Source organism: Gorilla gorilla, chromosome 6, assembly GCF_029281585.2.
Source record: "Gorilla gorilla gorilla isolate KB3781 chromosome 6, NHGRI_mGorGor1-v2.1_pri, whole genome shotgun sequence".
NCBI lineage: Eukaryota > Metazoa > Chordata > Mammalia > Primates > Hominidae > Gorilla > Gorilla gorilla.
Genome location: NC_073230.2, coordinates 127,382,096 through 127,408,157, shown reverse-complemented (window position 1 = coordinate 127,408,157; position 26,062 = coordinate 127,382,096). Strand labels below are relative to the sequence as shown.

Below are 26,062 nucleotides of genomic sequence, written 5' to 3'. Positions count from 1 at the left end.
TCCCACTACTGGTTATCTACCCAGAGGAAAGGAGTCATTACACAAAAAAGATACCTGCATACACATGTTTATAGCAGCAAAATTCACAATTGCAAAATATGGAGGCAGCCCAAATGTCCATCCATCAATGAATGGATAGAGAAAATTTGAGATATATATATACACACACACATATATAAATAGATATACATACATATATATGTATATATATACATATATATAAACATACACATATATACACACACACCCCATATATACATATATACATACATCATATATATACATACTATATATACACACCAACACCACATACATATATATGTGTATATATATATATGTATATATATACACACATACACATGCCATGGAATACTACTCAGCCATAAAAAGGAATGAAATAATGGCATTTGCAGCAACCTGGATGGAATTGTAGACCATTATTCTAAGTGAAGTAACTCAGGAATGGAAAATCAAACATCATATGTTCTCACTCATAAATGGGAGCTAGTCTATGAGGATGCCAAGGCATAGAAATGACATAATGGACTTGGGGACTCAGAGGAAAGGGTGGTAGCCCATCAACAGTAGACTGGATAAAGAAAATGTGGTACATATACACCATAGAATACTACCCAGTCGTTAAAAAAAGAATGAGATCATGTCCTTTGCGGCAACATGGATGGAGTTAGAGGCCATTACCCTAAGTGAAGTAATGCAGGAACAGAAAACCAAATAACACATTTCTCACTTATGAGTGGGAGCTAAACATTGAACACACGTGGACACAAAGAAGGGAACAATAGACACTGGGGCCTACTTCTGGGTGGAGGATGCTAGGTGGAGGATGAAGACTGAAAGCTACCTATATGGTATTACTTGGGTGGCTACATGGGTGCCAAAATTATCTGTATTACATAGTGATACATTATGCTGATTACATGGGTGACAAAATTATCTGTACAGTAAACACCCGTGAACATGCAATTTACCCACATAACTAACCTGCACATGTATTCCTTGAACCTGAAATAAAAGTTGGAAAAATAAAGATAAAAAGAAGTCTGATGGAAGCTATACATTCATGGCCTACACTTAGCAGAAGAAAAGATTGAAAATGTTGCAAACATAGCAAAATTTAAACACAGAGTGGTAATAAATGAAAACAAATATATAAATATAACATTAGTGAATTGTATGACACCACCAAGTAGCCAAATATACATGCAATTCGAGTCTCCATATGAGCTGGGAAGAGGGTCTGAAAAAAGATATTTGAGAAAATATTGGCCAAAAATTTTCCAAATTTGATCAAAAGTATAAACCCACAAATTCAAGAAGCTCAGCCAATGCCAAAAAGTATATAACTGAAGAAAACGACATTAAAGCATATCACAGTTAATTTTCTGAAATCAGTAACAAAGAGAAAACTTAAACACAGCCAGTGGGGGTAAAAATTAAATTGTATGTAGAGGAGTAACGGTAAGAGTGACACCAGATTTCTTTTCAAACACAGTGTAAGCATGAAGACAGTGGAGCTATATCTTTAAATTGCTAAGAGGAAAGAATTCTATACCCAGTGAAAATATACTAGAATTCTATACCAAGTGAAAATATACTTCAAAAACAAAGGTAAAATAACCATTTTGTATCATACAAGAGCTCAAAGACTGAAGCACACATAAATATGCATAGCAAGAAATGTTAAAGTAAATTTGTCAGGTAGAAGGAAAATGATACTATGTGGAATTATGAATCTACCAGAAGGGATAAAGAAATGAAAAGCATCAGAAAGTTAATTGTAAGTAAATTATATAGAGAAATTATATATTATATTATAATATGTATTTTTTAAAGATAATGAACATGTAAAAATATAATCATGTATTATAGGATTTATAACATATACAGAAGTAAAATGCAATACAACAGTGGCACCAAATTCTGACAGGGAGAAATGATGTTCACTATTTTAAGTTTCCCACACTATATTTGAAATGTTATAATATCATTTGAAGTAGGAATATAATAATCTTTTAAATATACATATATTATAAAACTATAGCAACTGCAAAAATAATACAACCTAGGGTTATAATTACAGTCAACATAGATTTTTAAAAATAGATTATAAAGCTATACAATACAAAAGAAGGAAGAAAATGGAAAATGGAACATAGTATAAATTAGACAAATAGAAACTATAACAATTTGTTTAGACTTAAGCCCACCTATATCAAACCTCACATTATATTTAAATGTCATCTTCAAAAGACACACTTTTGATATAATGACAGAAAGAATTTAAAAGTAAATGAAAGAAATGCTACATAAGCTAACACTGATCCCCAAAAATCGGGAATTAGTTTTGTATAAAGCAGATTTAAAAGCAGAAAATATTACCAGGTACAAAGACAGGTCATTTTATAATAACAAAAAGTTATCTCATCCAGAAGATGTAACGATTTTAAATGTTTATGAACTTAACAGCAGAACCTAAATATATTTGAAGGAAAATTGATAGGACTTGAAGAAGAAATAAACAAGTTGATGACTTTATTTTTAGATTTTTCTAAGTTTCTCTCTCAGTAGGAAATAGAAAAAATAGAAAATTAATAAGTATATAGAGACCTTGAATAAAACTATCAACCAACTTGACCAAAATGATAGTCATTAGAAACTCCATACAGAAACACTAGAATATACATTATTTTCCAATCGATGTAGACATTTGCCAAGATAGCATAATATGCTCCACAAAACAAGTCTCACATAATACGTAAGTAAGCTGACCACAACGGAAGTTAATTAGAAACCAGAAAGATTAGAAAATTAGAAACAAACAAAAAAAATGTGGAATTTTCCTTATAATGGGTTGAATAGTGTCAACTAAAATTCCCATCCTTCCCAGAACCTCAAAATTTGACCTTATTTGGAAACAGGGTTTTTGCAGATGTAACTAGTTAAGTAAAGATGAGGTCATATTGGAGTAGGGTGGGCCCTTAATTCTTTATGACTTGTGTCCTCATAAGAGGAGAAAAGACACATAGACACACCCACAGAACAGGATGTGATGGCAGAGAGATCGGAGTGATTTAACCAAGGAATTCCAAGACCTGCCAGCCACCATTAGAAGCCAGATGTCGGCAAGAAATCATTCTTTTTCAAAGTCTTAAAGAGAGAGCAAAGTTCTGCTGACACTTTGATTTCAGACTTCTAGCCTTCATAACAGTAAGAAAATAAATGTATTTGGTTTTAAACTGACCAGTTTGTGGTATATTTTTATGGCAACTCTAGGAAACTAATACATTTTCCAAATATTTATAAACAAAAGTATACGTTTTTAAATAACCCATGCGTCAAAGAAGAAATCAAAAGGGAAATCAAAGTGTTTTCAGGTGAATGAAAATGAAAGCACAAGAACTCAAAATTCTGATGATGTGGCTAAAGTACACTTGGGGAATAAAATTTAATAAACAGCTGTATTAAAAAGAAAAGTTAAGCTTCCATGACACATTCAGGCATTTAAAAAAAGAAGAAGAAATAAAAAGAAAGAGCAAAGTGGACCCAAATTAAACAGAAGATGTAGAATAATAAACATTAAAATACAAATTGATGAAATAGAAAACAGAAAATGAATAGAAAAAAATCAATGGAACCAAATCTAGTTGAGTATATCAATAAAAGCGATAAACTTCTAGTCAGACAAATCATGGAAAAAAGAGAAAGGAAACAAATTACCAATAACAGAAATGAAACACATGTTCACTCCAGTTTTTACGGTTACTACAGAGGCTGAGGTGGGAAGTCACTTCAGCCCAGTAAGTCACGGCTGCAATGAGCTGTGATCTGCACTCCAGCCTGGTTGGCAAAGCAAGACCCTGCCCTCCTCTCGGCCACCAAAAATCTAAAAGAAATAGAAATAGTCAAGGAATTAATTATCTCCTGAAGTCCCTAGAGGGAGTGGGGCCCTGCCAACACCTCTATTTTGGCCCCAGACCCCAGCGATACTGATTTCAGATGTCTGAATAAGGGAGAAAATTTCTGCTATTTAAGAGGATGGTAATTTTTACTATTCACAATAGCAAAGACTTGGAACCAACCCAAATGTCCATCAGTGATAGACTGGATTAAGAAAATGTGGCACATATACACCATGGAATACTATGCAGCCATAAAAAAGGATGAGTTCATGTCCTTAAAGTAATTTTGTCAGGCAGAAGGTAAATGATACTATGTGGAATTATGAATCTATGAAAAGGGATAAAGAAATAAAAAGCATCAGAAAGTTAATTATAAGTAAATTATATAAATTTAAAATGTAAATGAAAATACAGGCATACCTCACTTTATCACTCTCTGTTGTGATTCATGATACTGCACTTTTTACAAATTGAACATTTGTGGGAACCTTGTGTAAAGCAAGTCTTTTGGAGCAATTTTTCCAACAGTACGTGCTCACTTCATGTCTCTGGCTCACATTTCGGTAATACGTGCAGTATTTCCAACTTTTTCAGTCTTATTATATCTGTTATGGTGACCTGTAATCAGTGATCTTTGATGGTACTATTTTAGTTGTTTTGGACACCAGAAACTACACCCATATAAGACAGAGAACAAAATCAATAAATGTTGTGTGGTTCTGACTGCTCAATTGACTGGCCATTCCCCCTTTCTCTCCCTCTCCCAGAGCCTCCCTATTCTCTTAGGGACAACAATATTGGAATTAGGCCAATCAATAACTCTATCATGGCTTCTGAGTGTTCAAGTGAAAGGAGAAGTTGCACGTTTCTCAATTTAAATCAAAAGCTATAAATGATAAAGCTTGGTCAGGAAAGCATGTTGAAAGCCAAGATAGGCTGAAAGTTAGGCCTCTTGTGCTAAATAGCCAGGACGTCAATGCAAATAAAAAGTTATTGAAGAAAATTTAAAGTGCTACTCCTGTGAACATATAATGATAAGAAGGCAAAACAGCCTTATTGATGATAGGAAGAAAATTTCAGTAAGTCCGGGTAGAAGATCAAACCAGCCACATTTCCTTAAGCCAAAATCTAATCCATAGAAAGGCCCTAACTCTTTTCAGTTTTATGAAGGCTGAGAGGGATGAGGAAGCTCCAAAAGAAAAGATAGAAGCTAGCAGAGGTGATTCATGAGATTTAAGGAGAGAAGTTATCTCCATAGCATAAAAGTATAAGATGAAGCAGCAAGTGCTAATGTAGAAGGAGCAGCATGTTATCCACATGATCAAGCTTAGATCATTGATGAAGGTGGCTTCAGAAAACAGATTTTCATTGTAGACAAAACAGATTTTATTGGAATAAGATGCCATCCAGGACATTCACAGCTAGAAAGGAAAAGTCAATGCCTGGCTTCAAAGCTTAAAGACAGGCTAACTCTCTTTTTAGGACCTAATGCAGTTGATGCGGTTAACTTGAAATATTCATTTACCATTGCAAAAATCTTAGAGCCCTTAAGAATTATACTAAATCTACTCTGCCTGTGCTCTAGAAATGGAAGAAAAAAGCCTGGATGATAGCACATCTGTTTACAGCATGGTTTACTGAATATTTTAAGCCCATTCTTGAGACCTAGAGCCCAAAAAGAAAGATTCCTTTCAAAATATTACTGCTCATAGACAATGCTCCTGGTGACCCAAGAGCTCTGATGGAGATGTAGAAAGAGATCAATGCTGTTTGCATGCCTAATAACACAGCAACCATTCTGTAGCCCATGGATCAAGGAGTAATTTTGACTTTCAATTCTTATTTTTTAAGATTTAGATTTCATAAGGCTATCCCTGCCATAGATCGTGATTCTTCTGAGGGATCTGGGTAAAGCAAATTGAAAATCTTGCTTTCTCAAATCTTGCTTTCAAAAGAATTCACCATTCTAGGTGTTATTAAAAACATTTGTGATTCATGGAAGGAGCTCAAAATATCTATATTAACAGGAGTTTGGAAGAAGTTGATTTCAACTCTCATGGATAAATTTGAGGGGTTCAAGACATCAGTAGAGAAGGCCTTGCAACATGGTAGAAATAGCAGGAGAACTAGAATTAGAAGCAGAGCCTAAAGATGACAGTAAATTGCTGCAATCTCATGATAAAACTTTCTTGGATGAGGAGTTGCTTCTCATGGATGAGGAAAGGAAGTGGTTTCCTGAGATGGAATATATTCCTGGTGAAGAGGCTGTGAACACTGTTGAAATGAAAGCAAAAGATTTACAATATTACATAAACTTAGTTAATAAAGCAGTGGCAGGGTTTGAGAAGCTTGATCATAATTTTGAAATAAATTCTACTGTGGGTAAAATGTTATTAAACAGCTTTGCAAACTACAGAGAAACCTTCTGTGAAAGGAAGACATGATTGGCATTTGAATCAGTGTACTAAGTAGAGAAGATGTGCCCTCACCCGGTGTGGGAGGGCACCATGAATCAACTGAGGGCCTGAATAGAGCAAAAAGGCAAATTCCCTTTCTCTCTCCTAGAGTTGAGGCACTCTACTTCTCCTACTTCTCTCAGAACTCCAGGTCTCTGGCCTTTGGGCTCTGGGACTTAACACCAGTGGTCCCTCAGTTTCTCAGGCCATTGGCCTCAAACTGAGAGTTATACCATCGGCTTCCATGTTCTGAGGCCTTTTGACTTGGACTGAGCCAGCTTCCCTGGTTCTCCAGCTTAAAGATGGCCTAATGTAAAATTTCTCAGCCTCCATAATCTCATGAGTCAATTCACCTAATAAATCCCCTCTCATATATCTCTCTATCTCTATCTGTCTGTCTGTCTATCTATCTATCTATCTATCTATCTATCTATCTATCTATCTATCATTATCATCTATCTATATCTATATCTATCTATCTTATTGGCTTCTCTGGAGAACCCTGTCTAATACAGACTTAAAGTTCACAATAGTGTAACCTCCCCCAAGAATGTAACCCCTTAAAAAGCCTATAATCTCCCCCAAAGAAATCCTCACTCTCATATTAGTCCATGCTCAGCCTCTAGCAATTCCTCAAAATTACCTTGTGTTTCTACCAGTACAAGTCTTCAGATGGCTCAGGTAAGGAGATGTAAACTGTTACTCTGGATTTGCCTGTCTTTAGATTTTGGGGTAATCACACTTGCCCCATGAGTTCAGTCTTCTGATGGGTCCAAAAATGTCACTGGGTTTCAGTTTGATCAGATTTTTTTGTTTGTTTTTAAGATGTGAGTGAGAACTTCCAAGGTCTTAGGACAAAGCTAAAACCAGAAACTCCAAAAACGGTTTTTGAAACACTCAAAATGATGTTTCTAAGCTTGTGAGTCTATGAATAATATATTTTGGTATTGTAACAAACAACAGAGAAACAACGAGATGTTCAACATATTGACTTATAATGAACTCTTACAATGTCTGCTTCTATCTACAATTTTATAAATGTAAACTACAGATAAGCAAGGGGTAATTATAATTCTGGTTCTAAAGCAGATTAACATGCCACAATTTTCATACTTTTCAGAGTTTAAAACCCATTTTATCTGTTACTTAATTTATATATGAAGTTGATAAAACAAAAGGCTATAATAATAGTAACAGAGTAATAATGATGTGTTTCTCATCATTAATATAGTGTTTTACTTCTGGTGTAGACAAGAATCACAGAAGATTTGCATGGAAGAGCCAGCAAAGATCCCTTCAAACCACTGTCAAGGGGAGTAGAATTTTAACATACAGCCAGGGCATTCTCTTTTTATTTTTTTGAGACGGAATCTCACTCTGTCACCCAGACTGGAGTGCAGTGGCATGATCTCCGCTCACTGCAACCTCTGCCTCCTGGGTTCAAGCAATTCTTCTGCCGCAGCCTCTCGAGTAGCTGGGACTACAGGTGTGTGCTACCACACCCAGCTAATTTTTGTATTTTTAGTAGAGATGGAGTTTCACCATATTGGCCAAGCTGGTCTCAAACTCCTGACCTCATGATTCATCCGCCTCGGCCTCTCAAAGTGCTGGGATTACAGGCGTGAGCCACTGTGCCAGGCCGGGCATTCTTCATAACAAATGTTACTTTCAGGGAAAAGTCTTAATAGGACTTTGTTTCAAAAGGGATTAAGTTTATCACTCTCTTCCTCCTTCTAGGATTTCTGCTTCAACTAATTAGGGAACAAAGGCTAAGAATTACTTAAAAGTCACAGACCAAGGACACAGATCCACTGAAAGATAGAGATTTCATCATAAGATTAGAGAAGGCTTCCACTTCCCCACCCCTTATCATCATACCAACAGGACTTACTGCTGAAAGTCCTGCAAGATACAAATTTGAAAAGAAGAACGTAGAGAAGCCTGAAATCAGCAAAGGAAATAAAAAAAAGGACATCAGAAGCGTTTGAAAAATTCCGGCAACACACATACAGCAAACATTAAACACAGCACAATGCCTAGCCAGATTAAAATAAAACCTCAAATTCAAGGCCAATATATGTCCTGTTGTCAACATATTGCTATTATTTCCTTTTAATTAGATCTTGTTTTCTCTTTATAGGTAAATCCATACACATGAATTGCAAGAACAGTTGTTGTTGTTGTTTTCTTTTGATGCAAGGTCTCTGTCACCCAGGTTGGAGTGCAGTGGCATGATCACAGCTCACTGCAGTCTGGAACTCTTGCACTCAAGCAATTCTCTCACCACAGTCTTCCAAGTAGCTAGGGCTACAGGTACATGCCACCATGCCAATTGTATTTTTTGTTTGTTTGTTTGGTTTTCTAGAACCGGGAGTCTCACTATCTTGCCCAGGCTGGTCTCAAACTCCTGGCTTCAAGTGATCCCCACCTCACCCTCCCAAATTGCTGAGAATACAGGTGAAGAACAGAGTTTTAGAAACATTTCTACAGTAGTAACAGAAAGAAAAAACAGAGCTAACTTAAGGTCTCAGATCCTCAAAATAGTTTTAATTGAATATATACTTGATTTCAGGTAAAAAGGGATTTTTTGTCAGGATTATATATGTAGTAGATTCATTTCCTACCTTTTATTTATGTGATTGGCCTTCTCATAAACCTTCATGGAAGAAAATTTAAAATTTTTCTGAAATTTTAAAGTTTTTCTGGTACCAAGGCACAAAATTAATAAATAACTTATGAGGCCTAGGCGGGCGGATCATGAGGTCAGGAAATCAAGACCATCCTGGCTAACATGGTGCAACCCCGTCTCTACTAAAAATACAAAAGATTAGCCAGGTGTGGTGGCAGGCACCTGTAGTCCCAGCTACTCGGAAGGCTGAGGCAGGAGAATGGCGTGAACCCAGGAGGCGGAGCTTGCAGTGAGCTGAGATCATGCCACTGCACTCAAGCCTGGGTGACAGAGCAAGTCTCTGTCTCAAAATAAAATAAAATTAAATAAATAAATAAATAACATATGCTTTCGAAGAGAATAAACATAAACTAGAATTAGGAAGTTATAGAAACTTTGCTTTAAAAAAGTCTCACCAAGTCAGGACAATCATGGTTTCACATAAATATTAGGTTCGTGCAAAAGTAATTGGAGTTTTTGCCATTAAATTACTATTGCACCAACCTAATATTAGCATCACCCTATTTGACTCTAAAAATTCATCTTTAAGACCCTTTGATATTTGGCCTCTGATCATTTTTCCAGTCTCATTTTATGCCACCCTCCCTAAACACATCTCCCTTTAGATATTCAACCTTTCCTTTGGTTTTATGAATACCCTAAAGAACTGGCATGAGCTTTTATTCTATGCCAGAACCACTCTGCCTCCAGTTCACTGGTCAACTCTTACTCATTTCCCAAGTTGCACTTGAAACATTTCTTCCCTAGGGAGGCTTTCTTTGACACTACGGTCTTATACCCAAATTAATTCATTAATTCTCCATTAATTGCTCTAATAAAATGTTCACTTCCCTTTTGTAGTCTTCCCATCATTGTAGGTGAAGACGTTGTTTAATATCTATCTTCTCTTCTAGACTGTAAGCTCCATCAAGGCAAAAACCAGTCGTCTTTGTGACTTCTTTTCTCCTGGTGTCTGCTACAGGAGTGATTGGCACAAAGAAAGAGTTTGTAAATATGATAAGATACATGAAATGCAATGACTCTCCTTATCTCTATCACACAAATAAAGAAACTGAGATTTTTAAAAGTTTATATATAATCTTCAGTCATATTCCTGGTAAACAATAAGGAATTATTTTTAAGCTCACATAAAAAGAATTTACTTAAAAAAATAAAATTATAGAGGAAGCTTGGGACACAACAAAAATATACAATTTCTATTAATACACTTTCCAAGACGTGAGAATATACCATATAAAAAATTATGAAACTATGCTAAAGAACAAAAAAGAAATTTTTGAAACTTTTGTTTTTGGCTCAGGGGTACATGTGCAGGTTTGAAACATATGTAAACTCATATCATGGGGGTCTGTTGTACAGATTATTTCATCACCCAGATGCTAAGCCTAGTACCCAATACTTATCTTTTCTACTCTTCTCCCTCCTCCTGCCCTGTACTCTCAAGTGGACCCCAGTGTCTATTGTTGCCTTCTTTGTGTTCATTAGTTATCACCATTTAGCTCCCATTTATAAGTGAGTACATATGGTATTTGGCTTTCTTTTCCTGTGTCAAGTTTGCTAAAGATAGTGGCCCCCAGCTTCATCAATTTTCCTGCAAAAGACATGATCTCATCTTTTTTGTGTGTGCATAGTATTCTATGGTGTATGTAGGCCACATTTTCTTTATGCAATTTGTCATTGATGGGCATTGAAGTTAACACCATGTCTTCACTATTGTAAATAGTGCTGCAATGAACATTTGTATGCATGGGTATTTATGGTAGAATAATTTGTATTCCTTTGGGTATATACCCAGTAATGAAATTCTTGGGTCAAATGGTAGTTCTGTTTTTAGCTCTTTGAGAAATCATCATACTGCTTTCCACAATGGTTGAACTAATTTACACTCCCACCAAAAGTGGTGTTCACTTTTCTCTACAATCTCATCAGTATCTGTTTTTTTTTTTTTTACTTTTTCATAATAGCCATTCTGACTGATGTGAGATGGTATCTCATTTTGGTTATGATTTGCATTTCTCTAATGATCAGTGATATTGAGGTTTTTTTCATACGCTTCTTGGCCACATGTATGCCTTATCTTAAAAAAAGTCTGTTCCTGTCCTTTGCCCTCTTTTTAATGAAGTTGTTTTTCTCTTGTAAATTTGTTTAAGTTCCTTATAGATGCTGGATATTAAACTTTTGTCAGATGCATAGTTTGCAAAACTTTCCTCCCATTCTGGAGGTTGTTTACTCTGTTGATGATAGTTTCTTTTGCTGTGCAGGAACTCTTAAGTTTAATTGCATCCCATTCAACAATTTTTGCTTTTGTTGCAATTCTTTTTGGCACCTTTGTCACCAATCTTTTTCCCATTTCTATTCCAGGATGGTATTGTCTAGGTTGTCTTCCAGGGATTTTATAGTTTGGGGTTTTACATTTAAGTCTAAGTCACCTTGAGTTGATTTTTGCATATGGTGTAAGGAAGTGGTCCAGTTTCAACCTTTTGCTTCCAGCACCATTTATTAAACAGGGACTGTTTTCCCCACTGCTTGTTTTTGTCATCCTTGTCAAAGATCACACAGTCATAGGTCTTATTTCTGGACTCTCTATTATTCTGTTTCATTGGTCCATGTTTCTGTTTTTGTAGCAGTACCATGCTGTTTTGTTTACTGTGGCTCTGTAGTATAGTTTGAAGTTGGATAACGTGATGCCTCCAGCTTTGTTCTTTTCGCTTAGGATTGCCTTGGCTATTTGGGCCCTTTTTTGGTTCCAAATGAATTTAAAAATAGCTTTTTCTACTTCTGTGAAGAATGTCATTGGTAGTTTGATAGAAACAGCATTGGCCAGCTGTAATGGCTCACACCTGTAATCCCAGCACTTTGGGAGGCCCAGGAAGGTGGATCACCTGAGGTCAGGAGTTCAAGACCAGCTTGGTAAACGTGGTGAAACTCCATCTCTTCAAAAAATACAACAAGTATCCAGGTGTGGTGGTACACATCTGTAATCCCAACTACTCAGGAGGCTGAGGAACAAGAATCACTTGAACCTGACAGGCAGAGGTTGCAGTGACCTGAAATTCTGCCATTGCACTCCAGCCTGGGCAATAGAATGAGATTCTATCTCAAAAAAAAAAAAAAAGAAAGAAATTTTAAAAAAGACAAAAAAATAGCATTGAATGTGTAAATTGCTTTGGGTAGTATGGCCATTTTAATGATATTGATTCTTCCTAACCATGAGCATGGAATGTTTTTCCATGTGTTTATGTCATCTCTGATTTCTTCAAGCAGTGTTTTGTAATTCTCATTGTAGAGATCTTTCACCTCCCTGGTTAGCTGTACTTTATTTTTGGTGGCAATTGTGAATGGGATTGTCTTCCCAATTTGGCTCTTGGCTTGACTATTATTGGTGTGTAGCAATGCTAGTGATTTTTGTACATTGATTTTGTATCCTGAGACTTTGCTGATGTTGTTTAACAGCTTACAGAGCTTTTGGGCCAAGACTATGTGGTTTTCTAGGTATAGAAACATGTTGTCTGCAAAGATGGATAGTTTGACTTCCTCTCTTCCTATTTGGATGCACTTTATTTCTTTCTGTTGCCTGATTGTTCTGACCAGGACTTCCAATACCATGTTGAATGGGAGTGGAGATAAAGGACATCCTTATCTTGTGCTGCTTTTCAAGGGGAATGCTTCCAGCTTTTCCCCATTCAAAATAACATTGGCTGTGTCATCTTTCATAGATGACTGTTATTATTTTGGGGTATGTTCTTTTAATACCTAGTTTATAGAGAGTTTTTTAACGTGAAGGAATGTTTAATTTTATCAAAAGTTTTTCTGCATCTATTGAGATTATCTTTTTTTTTTAGTTTTGTTTATGTGATGAATCACATTTATTGATTGGCATAGGTTGAATCAACCTTGCATACCAGAGATGAAGCCTGCTTGATGGTGGTGAATTTGTTGAGAATTATTGCATAGTGTTCATCAAGGATACTGGCTTGAAGTTTTCTTCTTTTATTGTGTCTCTGCCAGGCTTTGGTATCAGGATGGTGCTGCCCACATAGAATGAGTAGGGTAGAAGTTCCTCTTCCTCAATTTTTTGTAACAGTATCAGCAGGAATGGCACTTGCTCTTATTTGTACATCTGGTATAATTATTCTGTGAATCCTTCTGGTCCTGGGCTTTTTTTTTTCAGTTGGTAGGATAGGCTATTTATTATGCATTCAACATTGGAATTTGTTATTCGTCTGTTCAGGGAATCAATTTCTTCCTGGTTCAGTCTTGGGAAGGCATATGTGTCCAGGAATTTATCCATCTCTTCTCCGTTTTTTAGTTTGTGTGCATAGAGGTGTTTATAGGAGTTTGTGATGGTTATTTTTATGTCTGTGGGGCCAGTGGTACCATCTCCTTTGTCATTTCTAATTGTGTTTATTTGCATATTCTTTTTTATTAGTCTAGCTAGAGGCTTATCTACGCTATTATTTAAAAAGAATCAACTCCTGGATTTGTTGATCTTTTAAATGGTTTTTCATATTTTGGCTTCCTTCAGTTCAACTCTGATTTTGTTTATTTATTGTATTGTGCTAGCCTTGGGGTTGATTTGTTCTTGCTTCTCTAATTCTTTCAGTTGTGATGTTAGGTTGTTAACTTGAAATTTTTCTAATTTTATGATGTGGGCATTTAGTGCTACGAATTTCCCTCAACACTGTGTTAGCTATGTCCCAGAGATTCTGGTATGTTGTAATTTTGTTCTCATTATTTTCAAAAATCTTTTTAATTTCTGCCTGAATTTCATTCTTTCCCAAAAGTTATTCAGGAGCTTATTGCCAATGTAATCGCATAGTTTTGAGTGATTTTTTTTAAAATCTTGACTTATATTTATATTGTGCTGTGGTCCCTGTGTGTACCTAGTATAATTTCAATTCTTTCACATTTGTTGAGGATCGTTTTATATCCAGTTTATGGACATATGTGGTAGATTTTAGAGTAAATTCCATGTGGTAACGTGAGGAATTTATATTCTGTTGTTTAGGGGTGAAGAGTTCTGTAGATATCTACCAGATCCATTTGGTCTAATGTTGAGTTCAGGTCCCAAATATCTGTTAATTTTCTGCCTCAATGATCTCTCTAATACTGCTAGTGGAGTGTTGAAGTCTCCTACTATTATTCTGTGGGAGTCTAAGTCTCTTTGTGGGTCTCTAAAAGTTGCTTTATGAATCTGGGTACTCTTGTATTGGGTGCAAATATATTTAGGATAGTTAAGTCTTCTTGTTGAATTGAACCTTTTACCATTATGTAATGCTCTTCTTTGTCTTTCTCGCTCATTGTTTTTTTAGAGTCTGTTCTATCTGAAAATAGAATTGCAACCCCTGCTTTTTTCTGATTTCCATTTGCTTGGTAGATTTTCCTGCATCCCTTTATTTTTAGCTGATGGGTGTCATTATGTGTGAGACGGTCTCTGGAAGACATCTTGCCATTGGGTCTTGCTTTTTTATCCAAGCTTGCCACTCTGTGTCTTTTAAACGAAGCATTTATCCCATTTACATTCAACATTAGTATTAATATATGTGGATTTTATCCTGTCATTGTGTTGTTACAGGTTATTACTGGTTATTGTGTTGTTACAGGTTATTATGCTGTGTGTTACAGGTTATTATGCTGGCTTGTTTGTGTGATTGCTTTACAGTGTCACTGGTCTGTGTATTTAAGTGTGTTGTATTAGCTGGTAACAGTTTTTCCTTTATTTAGTGCTCCTTTCAAGATCTCTTGTAAGGAAGGTCTGGAAGTAACTAACTCCCTCAACATTTGCTTATCTGAAAATGATCTTACTTCTTTTTTACTTGGAAATCTTAGTTTGGTTGGATATGAAATTGTTGGTTGAAGACTTTTTTTCTTTAAAATGTTGAATAGAGACCGTCAATTTCTTCTGACTTGCAGGGTTTGAGCTGAGAGGTCTGCTATTAGCCTGATGGGGTTCCCCTTATAGGTGACCTGCCCTTTCTCTCTAGCTGCCTTTAACTTCTTTCATTCATTTCAAGCTTGGAAAATCCAATGTTTACATGTCTTGAGGATAATGAGCTTGTGTAGAATCTGGTAGGGGTTCTCTGTATTTTCTGAATTTGACTGATGGCTTCTGTAGCAAGGTTGGGGAATTATTCATGAAAATATCTTTAAATAGGTATTCCAAGTTGTTTGTTTTCTCCCCATCCCTTTGAGGGATGCCAGTGATTTGTAGATTTTGGCCTCTTCACATAACCCCATATTTCTCAAGGTTTTGTTCCTTCCTTTTCATTCATTTTCTTTATTTTTGTCTGAATGTCTTATTACAAAAAAGCCAGTCTTCAAGTTCTGAAATTCTTTCCTCTGCTTGGTCTATTCTGCTGTTAATACTTGTGATTGCATTGTGAAATTCTTGCAGTGTGTTTTTCAGCTCTGTCAGATATGTTCGGTTCTTGTTTACAACAGCTGTTTTATCTTTCGACTCCTGTATTATTTAATTGTGATTCTTAGTTTTCTTGGATCACTTTTTACCATTCTCCTGAATTTTGATGATCTTCATTTACATCCATATTCTGAATTCTATCTCTGTCATTTCAGTCAGGTCAGCCTGGTTAAGAACCCTGTTGAAGAACTGCTGCGATCATTTGGAGGACATGCGACACTGTGGTCATTTGAGTTATTGGAGTTCTTGCATTGGTTTTTTTCTCATCTCTGCATGTGGGTGTTCCTTTAACTGCAGCGCACACTGAGTACAGTAAATAGACTTATTTTCTAGATGTTTTCATAGGACAAGGCTTTGTGTAGGGTCTTTATTTGAAGCTAACTTCTTGTCTTTGGTTTCATGTTAGTAAGGTATTTTTGGTGTTACAGCTTTGGGATGTGATACAGTAGGTGGCACTTAGGTGTACTGGTCAGTTGATCTTGCTTGGTCATGCGGCTCCCCTATATTTCCTCAGAGTTGCAACTTTGGTCCCTCTCAATGCTCTGAAAGTATGGGTTCCTCTTCCACTGCAGTGCTAGCTGTAGATCACAGCTTGGCACTCCTGGGCTGCCCACTTCAACTCTGGGGTGATCTCAGGGTGTATTTTCCTTCCCCATCTTGAAGGCAGCAAAAGAAGGGACCTTAGTAGTGGTTGTGGCCAAAAGTCTTTTGCTTGTCTACTGGGGGCTCCACCACAAGGAGATGCAGGTCAGCACTTGCTCAATGCAATTGATACAGGAGAGAGAAAGAAATTATTTAGGCAGATAGTGAGGGTAAAAGAGTCTCAGCAGAATTTCCCTTTTAACAAAAAGCAGCTTAAAAAATCATTTCTTTTCTAACAAAGAGCAGCCTGAAAAATCGAGTTGCAAACATAGATAAGCAAGCTGGAAGATTGCACAGGTGAATGCCAGCAGCTGTGCCAATAGAAAAGGGCTACCTGGGGGCCAGGTATGTTCAACATGGAGGCTCCATCTTCCCTTCTCTTTTTCACCACGTGTACAGTAAAGAAACGGGCAACATGATGCCAGCAAGGCAGAGAACCCATCTGCATAATAAAAGATTAGGGTGGGAGCGGCCAGATTTTCACACCCTATGCAAATAGCACACCTGGTCCAACCAATTTTGCATATTCTATGTAAATCAGACACCAGCTCCTCAGACTCATCTATAAAACCTGCTGCATTTCACCACAGAAGTGGCAACCCATTTCTCCAGGACCCTTCTCTGTAGCGAGAGCTTCTCTCCTTTTCTCACCTATTAGACTTCCACTCTGAACATCACTCTTGTGTCTGTATCCTAGTTTTCTATAGCTCAGAGACAACAAATCTTGAGTAGACCCCGGACAACGATGCCACTTCACAATCAGCCCAGGATGAGCATTTATTCTGTGAGCCAAAGTCCAGGATTTCCTGTCTGGTGACAAGCACAGAGTGAGGGGCACCTATGGGAGACAAACCTCTCCTCTCCTTGGGTTGACTGCAGCTTGTTGGAGGTGCAGATAAGGCACTTAGGGTCTTTGTTCATTCACTAGTCTGATAGTGACAAGGGCAGTTCCACTGCAGAAGGAGTGGCAGAGGCTTTTAGTTACCCTTGGGGGCTCCACCTCCAAGAAATGTGGAGCTGCTGTTAGTGAGGGTGTTCGGCCAGTGGGCTGGGGTGGCTGTACTCCTGGCATGACCTTGGGGTTCCACTTGTTAGGGAGCAGGGTGTTCAAGGCTCATAAGCAAAAGAGATTGGCCTCTTCTCTGTATGGTGGCTGTGGCATGCTGTAAGCTTGAGTGTAGCCCTCAGGCTCTTTGTTTCTTCCTCAAACCAAGGGCAGCAGAAATAGAACTATTACTGTGGCAGTGGCAGAGGGGCTGTTGTAAGTATCTAGGAGCCTCTCCCCAGGGAAACTCCAGTCCACTACCAGTGGGTATGCTTAGCCATGGATGGGGCAACTGTTCCGCATTCATGAGCCAGGGGCCTTGCCTGGTGAAAAGTGGGGGTGAGGGTTCCCAGGGAAGAGGGGCTGGACTCCTCTCCGTATGGTGGCTGCAGTGTGCTGAAGGTGCCAGTGTAATAACTAGGCTCTTTGTTCCTTCTCTGGGCTGTTAGGGCTGTAGGGCCGCACCACTGTAGGGGCAGAGGTGTTGTGGGTTGACTTTGGGGTTTCCTCCTTGGAGAAATGCTGGGCTGCCTCTGATTGCAGTGATCGTGTGGGGTAAGAATGGTTGTGCTAGAGTTCCAGGTTGAGCGGCCCTACCCAGTTAGGAGAGGTGAGGACCAGGATCTGCATGGAGAACAGTCTGGCCACTTTTCTGTGAGGTAGTTCCTCTGTGCTGGGGGTCCGGACCAGCCCTCGGTCCACACAGACTCTCCCAAGCCTGGAGACAGGAAAGGTGAAGGCAGCAAGACAGCAAAGATGCCAACCTATCCCTTCCATTGAGAGCTCTGTCCAAGGAGTTGCAGAGCTGCTACTGGCTTGATATTCCCAGCAGGGAGTTGCTGGAGATCCAGGACAAGAGGACCTGCCCATTGAGGAGGTATGGAAATAGGCACCCATGTAACAGACTTAACACTTTTCCATAGGGCTGCTGCAGTATGCAGCAGCTGTGCCACTCCAGGATCTAGTTGCCTTGGACTCCCTAGAGCCCTAAGGCCACAATGGCTGAGGCTGTGAATCAGCAAAGATGGTCGTCCACCCCTGACCCGGGAGCTCTAGTCTTATACCCAGGAAGTGTATGACTGCTACCCATGCAAGTTTATCTTTGGGATTGATGTCAGATTATTATGAGTATATAATTAGTATGATTATGTTCTACTCTTTAGAACACACCTCAAAATAATAAGAGCATTCTATGACAAACCCACAGGCAACATCAAACTGAATGGGCAAAAGCTGGAAGCATTTCCCTTGAGAACCAGAACAAGACAATGGTGGTCACTTTTACCACTCCTATTCAACATAGTATTGAAAGTTCTAGCCATAGCAATCAGGGGAGAGAAAAAAAATGAAAGGCATCTAAATAAAAAAGAGATGAAGTAAAACTATCTCTTTGCAGATGATATCATTCTATGTCTAGAAACCCCCATAGTCTCTGCCGAAAAGCTCCCAGGTCTGATAAAAAAAAGTTCAGCAAAGTTTCAGGATATCAATGTATGAAAATCAGTAGAATTTTATACACCAACAACATCCCAGTTGGGTGCCAAATCAGTAATGCAACCCCACTTGCAATAGCCACACAAAAATAAAATATCTAGGAATACAGCTAACCAGGGAGGTGAAAGATCTCTACAAGAATTACAAAATACTGCTGAAAGAAATCAGAGATGACACAGACAAATGGAGAAGTATTCCATGTTCATGGATAAGAAGAATCAATATTGTCAAAAAGGCCATACAGTTCCAAGCAAATTACACATTCAGTGCTATTCTTCCCAAACTACCAATGACATTCTTCACAGAATTAGAAAAAAAAAAAAAACTATTCTAAATTCAGATGGAACAAAAAAGAGCCCAAATAGCCAAGGCAATTCTAAGCAAAAAGAACAAAGCTGGAAGCATCACCTTACCCAACTTCAAACTACAAGGCTACAATATTAGTGTCCAAAAGAGCATGGTACTGGTACAAAATAGACACATAAACCAACAGAACAGGTTATAGAACCTAGAAATAAAGCTATACATCTACAACCATCTGATCTTTGACAAAGATTACAATAACAAGCAATGGGAAAAGGATTCAATAAATGATGCAGGGAAAACTGGCTAGCCATATCCAAAAGATTGAAACAGGACCCCTTTCTTATGCCACATACAAAAATCAACTCAAGATGGATTAAAGACTTCTATTAGTCCATTTTAAAGACTTCTATTAGTCCATTGCTATAAAGAACTATCTGAGACTTGGAAACTTATAATAAAAAAAAAAAGGTTTAATTGACTCACAGTTCCACAGGCTGTACAGGAAGCATGGCTGTGGAGGCCTCAAGAAACTTACAACCATGGTGGAAGAAGAAGAGGAAGAAGGCATGTCCTACATGGCTGGAGCAAGAGGAAGAGTGAGTAAAGGGGGAGATGCCACACACTTTCAAACAACCAGATCTCATGAGAACTCACTATCACAAGAACAGCAAGGGAGAAGTCCACCCCAATGATCCAATCACTTCCCACCAGGCCCTTCCTCCAACACTGGGTATTAAAATTTGACATGATATTTGGGCAGGGACACAAATCCAAACCATATCATTCTACCCTTGGCCCCTCCCAATCTCATGTCCTTCTCACATTGCAAAATACAACTATTCCTTCTCAACAGTCCCCCAAGTCTTAACTCATTTCAGAATTAACTCAAAAGTCCAGAGTCCAAAGTCTCATCTGAAACAAGGCAAGTTCCTTCTACCTATGAGCCTGTAAAATTAAAAAGAAAAAGTTAGTTACTTCCAAGATACAATGAGGGTTCAGTCATTGTGTCAATATCCCTGTCCCAAAAGGTAGAAATCAGCCAAAACAAAGGGGCTAAAGGCCCCATGCAAGTCCAAAACCCAGCAGGGCAATCATTAAACCTTAAAGCTCCAAAATAATCCCCTTTGACTCCATGTCTCATATCCAGTCCACACTGATTCAAGGGGCAGGCTTTCAAGGCATTGGGCAGCTCCACACCTGTGACTCTGCAGCCACAGCGCCCTCGGCTGTTTTCATGGGCTGATGTTGAGTGCATGTGGCTTTTCCAGGAACACAGTGCAAGCTGCTGATGGATCTACCATTCTGGGGTCTGGAGGATGGTGGCCCTCTTCTCACAGCTCCTCTAGGCAATTCCCCAGAGGGAACTCTGTGTGGGAGTTTCAACCCCATATTTCCCCTCCACACTGCCCTAGTAGAGGTTCCATTAGGGCTTCACCTCAGCAGGAAACTTCTGCTTAGATATTCAGGAATTGCCATACATCTTCTGAAATCTGGACAGAGGGTCCCATGCCTCAACTCTTGCCCTCTGCATAGCCACAGGCTTAACACCACATGGAAGCCATCAAGGCATACAGCTTACACCCTCTGGAGCAGTGGCCTGAGACATATCTGAGGCCCATTTAGTTACAGCTGGAGCTGGAGCAGCTGAGATGCAGGAAGCAGTGCCCTGAGGTCATGCAGGGAAGCAGGGCCCTCGCCTCTGCCCACGAATCCATTCTTTCCATTCTAGGCCTCCAGGCCTGTGATGGGAGATGCTGCCATGTAGTTCTCTGAAATGACTTTGAGGCATTTTCCCCATTGTCTTGGCTATTGACATTCAGCTCCTCATTACTTATGCAAATTTCTGCAACCAGCTTCAATTCATCCCCAGAAAACGGATTTTTCTTTTCTACTACATTGTCAGGCTGCAAATTTTCTTAACTGTTATGCTCTGCTTTCCTTTTAAATATAAAAAAAGTTCCAGTTTCAGATTATCTCTTTGCTCATGCATATAACTTACTCTGTTAGAAGTAGCCAGACCACATCTTGAATGCTTTGCTGTTTAGAAATTCCTTCTGCCAAATACTCTAAATCATCTTTCTCAAGTTCAAACTTCCACAGATCTCCAGGGAAGAGGCAAAATGCCTCCAAACTCTTTGCTAACGCATAACAAAAGTGACCTTTGCTCCAGTTCCCAATAAGTTTCTCATCTCCATCTGAAACCACCTCAACCTGGACTTCATTTTCCATATCACTATCAGCATTTTGTTCCCAAGAATTTAATAAGTCTCTAGAAAGTTCAAAACTTTCTCTCATCTTCCTGTCTTCTTCTGAGCTCTCTGAACTGTTCCAACCTCTGCCCATTAGCCCCTTGCAAAGCTGCTTCCACACCATTCTCACATTGCTATAAGAAACTAGCTGAGACTGGTTAATTTATAAAGAAAAGAGGTTTAATTGACTTACAGTTCTGCAGGCTGTACAGGCAGCATGGTTGTGGAGTCCTCAGGAAACTTACAATCATGGCAAAAGGCAAAGAAGAAGGAGGCACATCCCACATGGCTGGAACAGGATGAAGAGATAATGAAGTGGGAGGTGCGCACACTCCCAAACAACCAGATCTTGTGAGAACTCACTCACAATCATGAGAACAGCAAGGGGGAAATCTGTCCCCATTAGCCAATCACCTCCCACCAGGCCTGTTCTCCAACACTGGGGATTAAAATTTGACATGAGATTTGGGAGGGGATGCAAATCCAAACCATATCAAGACTTAAGTGTGAAACCTAAAACTATAAAAACCTTGAAAGATAACCTAGGAAATACCATTCTGGACATAGGCCTTGGCAAGATTTCATGAGAAGACACCAAAAGCAACTGCAGCAAAAACAAAAATTGACAAGTGGGACCTAATCAAATCAAAGTGATTCTGTACAGCAAAAAAAAAAAAACTATCAATGGAGTAAACAGACAACCCATAGTATTGGAGAAAATATTTGCAAACTATGCATCTGACAAAGGCCTAATATCCAGCATCTGTAAGGAACTTAAATTAACAAACAACAAACAAACAATCCCACTAATAAGTGGGCAAAGAACATGAACAGACACTTTTCAGAAGACTTACGTGTGGCCAACAAGTATATGAAAAAAGTTCAATATCACTAATCATTAAAGAAATACAAATAAAGCTACACTGAGATACCATCTTATGCCAGTCGGAAGGCTATTATTAAAAAGTCAAAATATAACAGATGTTTACAAGGTTGCAGAGAAAAGGGAACACTTACACGCTGCTGGTGGAAATGTAAACTAATTCAGTGACTGTGGAAAATAGTCTGGAGTTTTCTCAAAGAACTTAAAATGGAAGTACCATTTAACCAGCAATTCCATTATTGAGGATTTACCCAAAGGAATGTAAATTGTTACATCATAAAGACACATGCACATGAATGTTCATCACAGCACTATTCACAATAGGAAAGACATGGAATCAACCTGGATGCCCATCAACAATAGACTGGATAAAGAAAATGTGTACATATAAACCATGGAATACTACTCAACCATAAAATATAATAAGAACATGTCCTTTGCAGCAACATGGATGGAGCTGGAGGTCATTATCCTAAATGAACTAATGCAGGAACAGAAAACCAAATACCACATGTTCTCACTGATAAGTGGGACCTTAATCTTGAATACCCACAAAAACAGGAAGAGAAAAATAGACACCAGAGTCTACTTGAGGGTAGAAGGTGAAAGGAAGGTAAGGATTAAAAACCTACCTATTGGGTACTGTGCTTATTTCCTGAGTGATGAAATAATTTGTACAGCAAACCTCTGTGATATGCAAATTACCTATATAAGAAACTTGCACATGCACCCCTAAAACTAAAATAAAAGTTTAAAAAGTCTACCTTTCAATCAGTTACTCTGCCCAACCTATAAATTTTTGTTAAAATCTTGTTCAATGACATTTTCTGAAACCAAAAATGTAAATTATTCAAATGCAATATATTGTACACTTAAAACTGATGCTAAAGAGAAATACTCCTTCAGACTTCATAATATAGTTCAACATATCAATGGAATACAATATTTAAAGACAAAGTTCTTGTATTAGTTTTCCTGGGCTATCATAGCAAAGTACCATAAACCGAATGGCCTAAACAAATAAATGCATTGTCTCACAATACTGGAGATTGAAACTGCAAGATCAAGGTATCAAGAGGGTTGGTTCTTTCTGAGAGCTGGGAGGAAGAATCTGTTTTATGCCTCCCCACTAGCTGCTGGTGGTCTGCTAGCACTCCTGGGAATTCCTTGGCTTGCAGAAGCATTTTCCTAAGTGCTTCTTTAATTTCATCTGGCATTCTTCTTATGTGCATGATTGGCTTCAAAATTTCTCCTTTTAATAAGAACACATGTCATATTGGATTGGGGCACACCCTAATGACTTCATTTTAATTTCACTACCTCTGTAAAGACCCTATCTCCAAATAAGGTCATATTCTATGATACTGGGAGTTAGGCCTTCAATATATAAACTTGGGGACGCACAACTGAACTAATAACAGTCATAGTTGATCCATTGGTACGATTAATGTAGCATTAAGTAGAGTGACTATACTTCCAACTATAACATCAAGTACTTGTAAATTCATAATAATGTTAACTGAAACGATACATGCAAGCCTCTTTAAACCTGGATTCCTTTTTATAAGACTTCTCTTTTTTTCATGTTCTCAAAAATATTTAATGATACAGAAGTTCATCTCTTCACTGAAAAGAGCTGGACAGAAACCATACATGTAGTAGGACCCAGATTTTGTAAAACACACACACACACACACACACACACACACACACACACAGCAAAACACCAGATGAGATACCCTTGCAGTGTCACAGTGATTACCTATGTGGTGGTGGACTTGAGTATCATTTTCTACGTGTGTAAGGGGCATATAAAATTTTAATAGCAACGATGGGGGTTTATGAAAAACTTTGAGGAATGCATTACCAATGGGGGCCGTGGAGCTTGCTTCCCCAAGGGCTCTTTGAACATAGGAAGCTTGGCAGCAAGAACAATTTTAAGATGACCCTGCCCAGAGGCAGGATGAGTAAGTAGCTGCAGATTCATTTAGTTTCTGCATCATTCCAACGTGACTGTGGAAAATACAATTGTGGTGCCGGCCTCCCAAGAGTTTATCATCTAATCAAAGGCAGGCCACACACTAAAAGTTACCAGTGGTTTTCTACATGCCAGCGGCTGTGCTAAATCCTTTATAGACATGACCTCACTTACTCCTCACCAGGAACACTGAGGGAAAGACAACTACCACATCTTCAAAAAACAGTATAGAGTAAGAATATTTCAGAAAAAATTAATGACAAGAAGTTATCAAATTCTTTAGTCTTATGCAAAGTAAAAGAAAATCATTTAGAGCATTCTACAATTCTTAAAGATAAGTTTTATTGAAGGAAGAAAACGTTTAATGTCACAGCATAGATTTTATATTACATGTAGTAAACATCTGTTTAGGTGTTTACTTTTTGAAATTGTAAAATCAATGAAATATGAAAAAATGTTTTATATAATTTTAAGTTTTACAGAGAGGATGTAAATGTAGTCACGTATGTCATTTTCTGAGATCCAATGTCTTCACAAAAGTTATGATAATTAAAATGGTACTCCAAAATTGATATAATTATAAAACAACTCACATCTAATTCTAAGCTGTAGTAATTCAGCCTAGAGTGAGATTTATTCTGTGGTTAAGAAAGGCAATGGCATTTACAACTAGAATAAATTAAAGCAAATGAAGAGGAAAATTTTGTTCTGTGTAATATTTAGTTGATTATAGTCTTAATTGGGTATGCCAATCCATGTTCATCAATAGGGGATATGGTGTGTGCAAAAAATAAGGAAAAATTTATCACCAAGGCATAGCCTTTGTTTCACAAGCAGAGAAATTGTTGTAATATAATCTATCTGAATTTCTTAATGCCATACTGAAAGTATTCAAAAATTGGGTAAAACACAACATTGCTGAACATTATTTCTCTTATACTTTGATTTGGAGAGAGAATTTGAAAGTATTTCTGTTGCTTTAGGTAAACTTATCTCTTCATGATTTCTATCCCTTTAAAGAAATTATATCATATTTAACTCTATATGTTTATTAAAATTGCAACAACTAATTCATTAGTTTAAATATAATTTTTGAAAAGAACTATTACATCAATATATTTGGATTTCAATTCTGAATGCAAGATTATTACTAACTAATAGGTATGTAGTAAGTAGAATAATGCTGCCTCAAAGACGTCCATGTCCCAATTCCCAGAATCTGAGTATGTTAACTTCCATGGCAAAAGATGTGATTTATCAATTTGTATTTGTGATGGACATATTTGTAGATTAGACTATGGATGTAATTAAGTCAAGGATCTTGAGATAGGAAGGCTATGATGGAATATCCAGGAGGGACTCAATGGAATCACAAGCATTTATATCCACATAAAAGGGAGGCAGGAGCATCAGCGTCAAGGAAAGAGATATAATGACAGAAGCAGAGGTCAAAGTGATGTGATAGCTCGTGTTGAAGACAGAAGAGATCTATGAGTGAGCAGCCTTCTAGAAGACAGAAAAGGAAGGAAATTGAATCTCACCTAGGGTTTTCAGAAGGAACACAACTCTACTAACATCTTGATTTTAGCTTCTTGAGACCCATTTCAGACTTCAGACTGTAACATAATATATTGTTATTGTTTTAAGCCATTAAATTTCTGATAATTTGTTACAACAGCAAAAAGAAACTAAAACAGATCAATTTTATGATTGCAAGAAGCTAATAACAATAAAAATAATATCAACCTTTTAAAAAATTCTTAGAACTAAACATATCCTTTGTGACTCAGCAATGGCACCTGTGAATATTTATGCTACAAAAAAGGAAAACTATGTCCATATAAGCCTTATTTGTAATAACCAAATACTGAAGAGAACCCAAATTTCTTTTAATGTGTGAATGGTTGAGCCAACTCTGCTATATCTTATGAGTCTTTAGTGATTTATTAGTATATAGAGAGATCACATACGTATGTTCTATT

At 37.7% G+C, this 26,062-nt stretch overlaps 1 long non-coding RNA gene across 1 annotated transcript in view; it reads right to left on the bottom strand.

Moving 5' to 3' along the window:
* The window catches only part of LOC134758946 (uncharacterized), a 35,356-nt gene extending 13,862 nt beyond the window's left edge, over nucleotides 1-21,494 (bottom strand). Inside the window, exons 1-2 of the long non-coding RNA XR_010134751.1 lie at nucleotides 21,413-21,494; nucleotides 8,268-10,020 (exon numbers count right to left, since the gene is read on the bottom strand). This is a non-coding gene — a long non-coding RNA (uncharacterized lncRNA). The remainder of the gene's footprint in view (nucleotides 1-8,267; nucleotides 10,021-21,412) is intronic.
* Nucleotides 21,495-26,062: the final 4,568 nt, after the last annotated feature.